The following is a 9,575-nucleotide window of genomic DNA, read 5'->3' as shown; positions in this document are numbered from 1 at the left end:
GGAACTTCTTCACTGTGAGGCTCACAGAGCACTGGAACAGGCTGCCCAGAGAGGTTGTGGAGTCTCCTTCTCTGGAGACTTTCAAGCCCCATCTGGATGCATTCCTGTGCCACCTGTGCTGGTCCTGCTCTGGCAGGGAGGTTGGATTCGATGATCTCCGGGGGTCCCCTCCAACCCCTCCTCTGATCCTATGATCCTAGCAGAGGCTGGGAGCAGCCCCAAGATCTCCTGGGTGGGTTTTATAGTGACACTTGGGCTATCAACAGGCACCTGCAGCCCCTATGGCCCAGCCTAACTCCTCATGGAGCTCCCCACACCCCCACAGTGCTGGGCATGGCTGGTCCCTGCTGTGGGACCAGTCTGGCAGCACTTGGGCTGAGATCTCCTCTGTGCTGAGCTGCTGAGCAGCCACCAAACACAACCAGGGGCTGGATCCAGGGCTCCTACAGCCTGTTGCTCCTCCTAGAGCAAGCTGATACCTGTCAAAGGATTTCCTGGTGCTGAGGAAGGGCTTGTGCTGGTAATTCAGGTACCAGAGTGATCCCAAGAGAGCTTATGTACCGAGGGGACGATGCTGAAAGGATTTTCCCTTTTTTTTTTTTTTTTTTGCACACTTACTGGGGAAGTCTGAGGCTTTGTTTGCTTATATGCCATATATCTTGATGAAATGCTTCATTCCCATGTCCCTGAGGTATAATTGGATTTTTCTCAATAAGCAACAAAATAAAAATGTTTATGGCATCTCCTCAGCATTCACTTGTTTAAAAGCAAACAACACCCCAATGCATAAAACCCAGGGTGCAGTTTTAAAGGCAAGGCAAGGCAGTAACTTCTGCTTTTAAAAGCCCAACAAGTTTTATGAAGCTATTTAACACAGCTCCAGAGTTTCAGGGGAGAAGAAAAAAAAAAAAAACAACAACAACACTGGGTCAAAATCAGAATATATGTTTATAGCAGCAACATCTCTAGTATGAGCCTTTAGATCTTCTGCTAATAGGAGGAGCCTTCAGAAATGCAGGCTCCAACACAAGCTCCATGCAGCTCTGGAGATGGATGGCACTGAATGGTTAAAAGGACAGGACCTGTAACTCCCAGGGAGGCAGGGCTGGCTCTTCTCCCAGCTGGATTCTTGTTCCAACAGCATCACAAACATGACAGATGTGCTGCTTTCTAATTGCTGGGATTTGTGGTTTATCTCCTTTGCCTTGTTGGTACTTCAGGAGAAATCTCCTCTCTGCTGCCATCCTGGTTCCTCCTTTTGGTGTCTGTTGGTTGTTGATGTGCTCTGGTGTGACCATGCTGGGTGAAGGTGCTGGTACCCCCAGGCTGTGGCCTCCCCTGGGCTCCCCACACAGCTCAGACCTCCCACTCCCACCTGTAGGACCCCCCACAACTCCTGAGAGCCACTTGCTCTTAACTTTGAGTCGTGTCAAGCACTATGAACAGGCCAACCAGAAGCACCTGCAGATGCTTCTGCTCACACTGAGGCAGGGGCAGGTGCTACAGTGGTTGGGGTCTGCCCTCACCCCCCTGTCTCTGCTCCTCCTTTACAGCAGAACTGCGCTGCTCAGGCCAGTACCTGACACACCTGGCAACCAGCTGCATGAGTTGCACTCACAAACAGTGGCCAAGAGCCTGGAGAGGGATGTCTTCCAGACCTGGAAAGCCTCTTCCTCCTGTGCAGCTGATTTATTTTCCCCCAGATGCAGACCAGCAAGCCACTGAATACATTTTTCCATGTGGGTTCATGGGCTCTGCTAAGAGACCTTTTTTTCTTTCTCCTGTACTGGTTTGCTGGGTTTCAAGGCTGCAGTTGTTCAGTTTGCCCTCCCTGAGACCACCTAGGATGTTCAGGACTCCCAGTTCCCTCAGATGTTTGCTCTTCAGCCGTGCTGGTTCCACCAACTGTCCTCACCACCCTCCAGAACAGAGAAGCTTTTGGTGCCAGATGTTGCCTGATGTAACTCGTGCATCCGTGACCTTTACATGCTCAATTCATCTCCAGTCAATCCTCAGCCTCACACAGAGCTCTTCCCACACAAAGGTCTCCTTTCTCCCTGTTTTCCAGAGCGGGACTGGGCAGCAACTGGAATGTTTGCAGGCAGCAGCTGGCAGAGGTTGTCCCGCAGACAGTCAGTGCCAGGCTGGAGACCCAGCCCCTGCCCTGCTCTGCTCAGATGCCAACAGAAATAAGGCTTAGCTGAGTTCGGTGGCGTTTGGAGAAGCGATTCCAGCTCTGGAAGCTCAGCCTCCGGCCGCTCTCCGCCATGCAGCGAGCGCTGTGGACACGCGGGGGAGCTGCAGACACGCAACCGGCAACCGGCAACCGGCTCCCGACCAGCCGCGTCCCGGGGGCGGCCGCCCCCAGCCCGCTGCCGCCTGGCTCCATCCGGGCTGTGGAGTGGGCTGGGGCTGCAGACCCACGTTGCTGCCCACCGCCGTCCTGGGCTCACCCACGGGAGATCGCCCCGGGTCTGTAATCGCTGGATTCCAACCTGGCTGCCTAGAGGTGGGAAGGTGCAGGTGGCTGGGAAAGGCGGCGTTAGGATGCTCATCCCAGTGATGCAGGAGCGCGAATCCCCCCCGGCCATTACCACTCCATCGGCTCTCGGTTTCTACGCACGGTTTTCCCTCAAGCCCCTGTTTTTTCCAAGGAGCTGAGGAGCTGCGCCGACTCCCACCCCGGATCTCCTTGGCAGACTCCGTGTCCCGCACCCGCAGGATGTGGTGGGCAAAGGCAGCTTTCGTTTTGACCAACTTCCTTCAGTCGTGGCATTGCCCTGGCCCCCTTCCCCTTTTCTCCAGCCGCAGACAGTGAGTGACCACCCTCCAGACAGCAGGTTCCCCTCTGCCGGCAGCCTCCTTTCCTCCCAGGGCTGTCTGACCTCTGCATCCCACTCCCCTTACGCCCTCTCCAGCCCATCCTTGCTCTTCCAAGGGCTTCACCAGCACCATCACTTCTCCAGTGAGGGTGGCAATGGCATGTAGGAAGTAACAAGAAGCCTGTGAGAGGAACTTGGATATGAGCTGCTGCTGTTTTTCACATACGTGATGAAAAGATGTCTGCCCTCAAACCATATTCCAAGGATAAAAGAAGAGACAAGCAGGTGGAAAGCAGAGAGCCAGGAGAAAGCACCTTGCAAGAGAAAGGGACTCACAATTAGAGGTCTCAGAGAACCCATGGCAGTGCCACAGCAGCACTTACAGCCTGGCACAGCTCAGGAGAGGGAACACACAGGTTTTCTTTTCCCCTAGGCTCTGAGTTTGCTAGACCAGAGGCACTCCAAAAGTTCCTGTATTTATCCAGGCTGGGAAATAATGCTCAGACAACCCTGTCTAGACAAAACCTTCTTCTTCTGAAAATACAAGGCAGCAGACTGCAATGGTTAGAGGTGAGGTTTATTGCTGGCACTGCCACCTTATAAAGTCCTCTGACTGTGCAACACTTTTTGCAGCGGATTTAGAAGTTTCTAGTCCAGAAGCTGCCCCTGGCAGCACAGGCTCCAGACTGCAAGCACTGGGAAAGGCTGACCACAGCTGCTCTCAGCCATGAAGGATGGAGCCCATCCATGGGAAGGGCAGGGATGGGACAATCTGCCACATTCTCCATAAAAAGAGTGAGTTCTCGTTCCAGCTGCCACGTTGGCTTAGCAGACTGCTGGGTAAGCAGCTCCAACAGCAAAAAATCCTGCTGCCCTCAACAGTGTCAGCCACCCAGGCAGGGCTCAGTGCTGGCTGGGGCACCCCTGGGGGAACATCCCCTCCAAGAACAGCCTCCAACCTGCCCTGGGCTCTTTCCTCAGCTGGCAGCAGGTAAATAAACCTTAGCATGCTGAGCTTTCCCCAGTACTGCTGTGAAGCACCTGCTTCTGCCATCCCAGCCTCACTCAGTGCTTGTGAAACACCTTCACAGGAGAGCTGTGACAGAGGGTGAGTGCCATGCCCACACTGTGGCCTGCCCAGGTGAGTCATGCTGCAGAACAGAGCCTTGCAATGCTCCAGCACGAAGAGAGCACCATTATAAAACACCCCCAGGCAAAACATCCATCTCCAGAGCAAGGCCAAGTTCAGGCTGGGGTGTTGTAAAGGCAACAGGTGTGGGAGGTGCTCAGAGCCCCGAAACTGTGAGGGGAACAAAGCTGGGAGGTAGTACAAGGGGAGCAGAGCTCAGAAGGGCTGTGAGGAGCACAGGCCTGCCCCAGGCCAAGGGGCAATGAGGGGCACAGGCTTGTAGAAGGCACTGTGAGCAAAACAGACATCAGAGGCGCTCTGAGAGGCATAGGCCTGTCCTGAGCACTGTGAAGGGAGCAGACCCCAGAGGCATTGTGAGTGCCACAGGCTTGCTCCTGGCCAAGGTCCTGCGAGCGGCACAGACTTGTCCACGGCACTATAAGGGGCACAGGCCTGCCCTTGGCCAAAGCGCTGAGCGAGGCAAAGGCGTCCCCCGGGCACTGTAAGGGGCAGAGCCTTGTCCGATCCAGAGGCCGCCTCCAGGGCTGGATTCCGCAGGGTTCCCCCCCGCTGGGGACGTTCATCAACTCCCCGGCCCCGCACGGCGCCCGCGCCGAAGGCGGTGGCTTGGGAGGAGCGCGGGCGCGCCCTACCCAACCGCGGCGGAAGTGACGCGCCAATCACGGCAGCCCGCTCGCTGCGCCGCGAACAAAAGGGATCCTCAGCCACCGCCCCGCCCTCCTCGCCCCGATGCCGCCGTTTGATTGGTCGACGCCGCAGCCACCGCCCGGCCCACGCCCTCGCCCCTCCTCTCCAGCGGTGGATTGGGCCGCGGGCGCAGCCTGCGGCGGCGCTGATTGGCAGCTGCGCTGTCCCTCACAGAGGCGGCGCGCAGGGGCGGGGCGGCTGGATGGGGAGCGGAGCGGCGCGGTAGTGGCGGCGGCGGCGGCCGGGCCAGGTCGGTGGGGCGGTAGGGAGAGGGGCGCGGTTCCCTGTTCGGGGGCGGAGAGGCCCTGCTCCTTACGGCTGAGCCTGGTCCGATCCGATCCGATCCGGTGCTGCCTCTGCGGGTGGGCCGCGGCAGGTGCGGGGCGGTCCGGCCCGCGGTCGGTGGGGGCTAAGAGGGGCGGTGGCGGGGCCAAATCCTGCTGCGGGTGGGGACGGTCATGACCTGGTCCTGGGCGGCTGGAAGCCTGGGGGGGCGTTACCGGGAGGTGCGAAGGCTGGAGGAACGCGGAGGCCGGGGGGGCGTTACCGGGAGCTCGGCGTCGCCGCGGCCGGCTCTGGCCCGGGCTGGGCTGGGCCTGGCGGGTGGGCGATGCTGCGGGGCGAGGACATCAAAACGGCGGAGTCGGTTGCTATCTGCCGAGCCCGCCCTGGGACCCGCGGTCTCGATCCGCAGCGGCCCCGGGAGCCGGAGGAGATCGGGACCCGGCAGCTTCCCGGGATGCTGCCGGCGCGGGCTCCGGTGCGGTTCTTCCCCTTTGTTGGCCGCGGTTTTACCGGCCCGTGGCAATTCGGGAGTCAGTGACAGAGCACAGCCCGAAGCCGACCTCTGCCATCTTCGTCCCGGGACGGCCGCTGCGGGTGCCCTCGGGCAGCGACCGGGCAGAACTCGGGGCTGAAGGAGCTCTGTGACCCGGGGTGACCCGGAGTTTGTCCTCTCCCCGGGCTCCGGCGGTTGGGTTGCAGTTGATGGCGGGGCCCGCGGGGTCTCGGTGCGGCTGCACGTTGCCGGTTTATGTCCCCCTGGTCGGGCTGTGCACGGTCCCTATTCCCCGACCGCCCCCGGCTGCCCTCCTGGGGTTGCTCTGGAGGCTGGAGGATCTTGGAGATGGTTTTGATTTTCTTTCACTTGTCGCACAGTGGCTGTTCAAGGGCTTCAGCACCATTTCAAACCTGAATTTCAGGGATTTGCTTCATCCCGAATAGAGCTTCAGGAGACGATGGGATGAGGGGGATGTTTTGGGGGGGCTGCCCTTTCTGCCTTTAGCTCTGAGGCAGAGGTGGGTGCTAAACTGCGGGATTTAAGCTGGTTCTGCACAGCTCTGATGCAATGCCAGGCAGCGTGGTGAATGCACAAAGTGAGTGTTAGCTGGTTTGTGACACACACATCTCATTAACAACTCCAGCATCACGCTGGACAGGCAGCAGTGCCTTGGGAACTTGTCTGTCAGGAGCTTTCAAACCAGTCGTTTGGGCTCTGGTGTGGAGGCAATGACACAACTGCCGGCACAGGCTTCTGGAAAACAACAGTTCCTCTTTGGGGACAGGAAAAAAAAAAATGCAGCTGATTCAGGATGGTGGACACAGAGGCATCATTGTCTTGGTGTGGCTGTAACTGTGGCTTGTGAAGGGAAAGGAAAATACCCTGCTTTGGAGGGGAAAAAGGAACAACAAGCTGTGTTCCTCACCATAGTGTTAAAGAAAGTGGAAGAGTTTTGAGCCAAGTGCTTGCAAAGCATCTTGAAGCTTCCCCTTGACAGAGTTCCCTGTCGGTGCCCTAGGCTGGGAGCTCTGCGTGCTCTCCAGCTCCTGCCCACTGTGTAGTGACTCAAACCCTGGCTGGAGTGGGTGGGTGAAGTTCTCCTGCACTGGCAGCAGTTGGTTGGTGCTTGTCTGTGCGTGAGCCAAGTGAAATGGAACCTCTTCTGCTTTCATAATCACCACAGCGCGATTCAGCCTGCGGAGGAGCTGCCATGCTCCAGAAGCTTATCTCCTGTTCCTGAAGTGGCACATGCCAAAGATAGCTTGCCCTGGTGTGTGAGCTGGGGTGCTTGTAGATCCACTTAAACTGGCCTGGCTGTTTATTTTCAGTTAAACCCTGGGAAACAACTTTTTAACAGAAGGGTTTTTTCTCTCTGAAGGGTGGGCATGGACCCGCTGAGGAGACTCTTTGGTGGCCTGTAGCAAAGGGAAGTTTACCTTTCGACAAGCATTAAGTAATTATCCTTGTTTATGCTCTAAACTCTTGTTTTTTGTCCAAAAATGGTGGTATATCTCAGCCTGGGGGAAAATATTTATACCATCAGACTAAACAGCGAGGTCCTCGTGTTTTGTGAGCTGTGCAGTTGGACTGGGCAGCATCTTTGGCTAAGCAGAGGAGGGTGATAAGCCCTGGGTATTTCCAGATCTTGTTTCTCATGCTCTGAAACTCAATCTCCCCGGGAAAGGGTTTGAAATAATGGGCCAGGTTCTACAGCTGACGAGTAGGGATCCATTTGGCAGAAGAAGACTGCAAAGGGGAGAGCTGGGGAGTTGAACAGAGTTGCTGGGATCTGTTATTAAAATTGGGATGAGGGAAGGCACAGGGACGTGTAACCTAAAACAGCCCTGGAAAGGTCAGCTCAGGAGCCCTGTGGTGCTGGAGGGCCAGGAAGGGATCCAGATTCAGCTAGGGGAGGAGTTGCTTAAATAGGTGCTTATTAGCTCTTTGATCCAGAGATTGCTCCTGCAAAATAATGACATCAAATGAAAACAGAGAGGGGTTGGGTGGGTTGGTTTGTTTCCATTTCTCCTCTCCCCAGCACTAAAAGGGCACACTGGGGAGTTGTTACAAGTTCCCCGTGGCAGGTGTCTGCTGTGTGTGTGCTAACGCTTTAACAAAGTGCCCTCTGCAGAACAAAACAACAAACAAACAATAAATCACTGCAGGACACAAGTGCTGTTCGGTGGATTTTTGAAGGGAAATGACTTTATTGCTGCATCTGCTCCCGGACTGTGGCCTCAGAAGTGTGGGATAAGCAGAGCAGTCGAGGTCCTCTCTAGCACACAGGGAAGCTGAGGCTGGACCAGGTAGATCTTGTCGAGGTTGGCTGTTGGTGGTGTGTGAATGATTGCAGTGCAAGCTGGCTCCTGCTCTTTATTTCTGCAAGCATCCTTCCTTACCTGTGTGTGTTTTAGGACTGGGCTTTATTTATGTTATGAAGCTGATTACAGACTATAGCCATGGAGGCATCTTAAGAACAGCCTGGCTTATTTCTGTGCCAGTGTGAAGTCCCAGTCACAATGGCAGCGTTTAGAACACAGAATAGAGGCAATTAGTGCCCAGATGAATAGCTTCCAAGTATCAAACTGCAGCTGGTAGCTGTCCTGGCTTTGAGGTGTGTTCAACAGCTGATGGAGAGCTGCAGCTCCACCTTGCCATGTCATTTCTTTTGAAGAGAAAAGCACAGCCACAGCCACATTGAAAGTCCATGGTCAGTCCAGAGTTTACCATAGCAGGGCTGGATGACTGCCTTTGCTCTGAGATCCCAAAGGAAACTGCTCCTTTCCAGGCCTGGCTCAAAATGTCACAACACTGCTGTAGTTTGATGGGTGTTTGGCAAACAAAGGTTATTGCTGTTTTCCAGCAGTGCTGATCTGGCCTCAGCACCTGTGAATTTACTCTGAGCAAGGACTGAGATGGTGTTGAAGTCAAATTGTGCATCTCCTGAGCAGACATTCAGATGCTCCCGGTTTAAAACCTGCCCAGGGAGGTGATGCAGCTTGGACTGAAGTGCCAATGTGAGCAGGGTAAATGTTGAAGGCTAAATCTGGGCCCTCACTTTGCTCACCATGTATGGCTCCTTAGGCAGCAGTTCACTGCTCCTGTTGCACTCTCTCCCTTTTGATCTAAGATGAACAAGGTGTAAATCACACTCTTCCTTCAGTCTCAGCTAGCCAGGCTCCCTGGGTAACAGAACCATCCATCAGCAGATGGACCCAAAGCTGAGGGAGATCCTCAGGTCACATCCTGGACAACTCTCTGAAGGTCCCCTGGCTGATCTGAAGGTGTAAGTCTTGCTGAGCAGTGACAGCACTGCCCTGGCCTGCTGAAATGGGATTTAATTAGTGAGTTTCCTAAATTATGCTTTTGTGCCAGGCCTTGATCCATGGGTTTTTTTTGCCAGGGTGACAGCTATGAATGGCTTTGCTGAGCACTCCGCTCCTGTGCTTTCCTCTCGGACATCTGTTAATGCCTCTGCAGCAGGGAACAGAAATGCAGTGCTGACAGATCTGTGGTGTCCAGTTAAACTGTGCTTGGAACAGCTGTGACACCCCAGACAGTCCTGGTCACTTCCAGTGACATTTCCTCAAGCAGCCTACCCCACTGGTAGGGCGAGCCAGGAGAGGCTGTGAGAAGTGTTGCTGCTTTGTGGAATTCCATGTGAAAAAAAAAAAAAAAACCAAAACAAAACTGTGAAGCAGGAACGTGGCTGCATGAGGAGGCACTTGGCAGCTGGGCAGAGGAGGCATGGAGCAGGTTTCTGATTTCTCTGGCCGTAGGAAGGCTGCCTGCTCCTCTCTGTGAGCAGAACTTTGTGTTCCCAGCAACTGGAAAACTGCTTTGGCACAAACAAGACAGAACTTGCACTGGTGCATAATTCTCCAAGGCACAGTTATGCAAATCAGCCATGAGGAGCCCTCACTTCAGAAAGCAGAGTTCAGCAGGGTGTTTTAGCTGGATAGAGCCTGTAGTAAAGGTGAAGTTAACCCTTTGTCACTTGCCAGCCTAGGGGAGTTTGGGACCTGAGCAGCTTCTTTGTGCTGTGGCATTTTCTGGTTGAGACGAAACGTGGAGGGGACTTGGACAGGGAAAATTGCATTTGATTGCTGTGCAAAGCACGAGGCTGCATCTGCAG

Source organism: Indicator indicator, chromosome 35 (assembly GCF_027791375.1).
Source record: "Indicator indicator isolate 239-I01 chromosome 35, UM_Iind_1.1, whole genome shotgun sequence".
NCBI classification, from domain to species: domain Eukaryota; kingdom Metazoa; phylum Chordata; class Aves; order Piciformes; family Indicatoridae; genus Indicator; species Indicator indicator.
The sequence above is the reverse complement of the archived record's forward strand: the minus strand, read 5'-3'. Positions refer to the sequence as shown.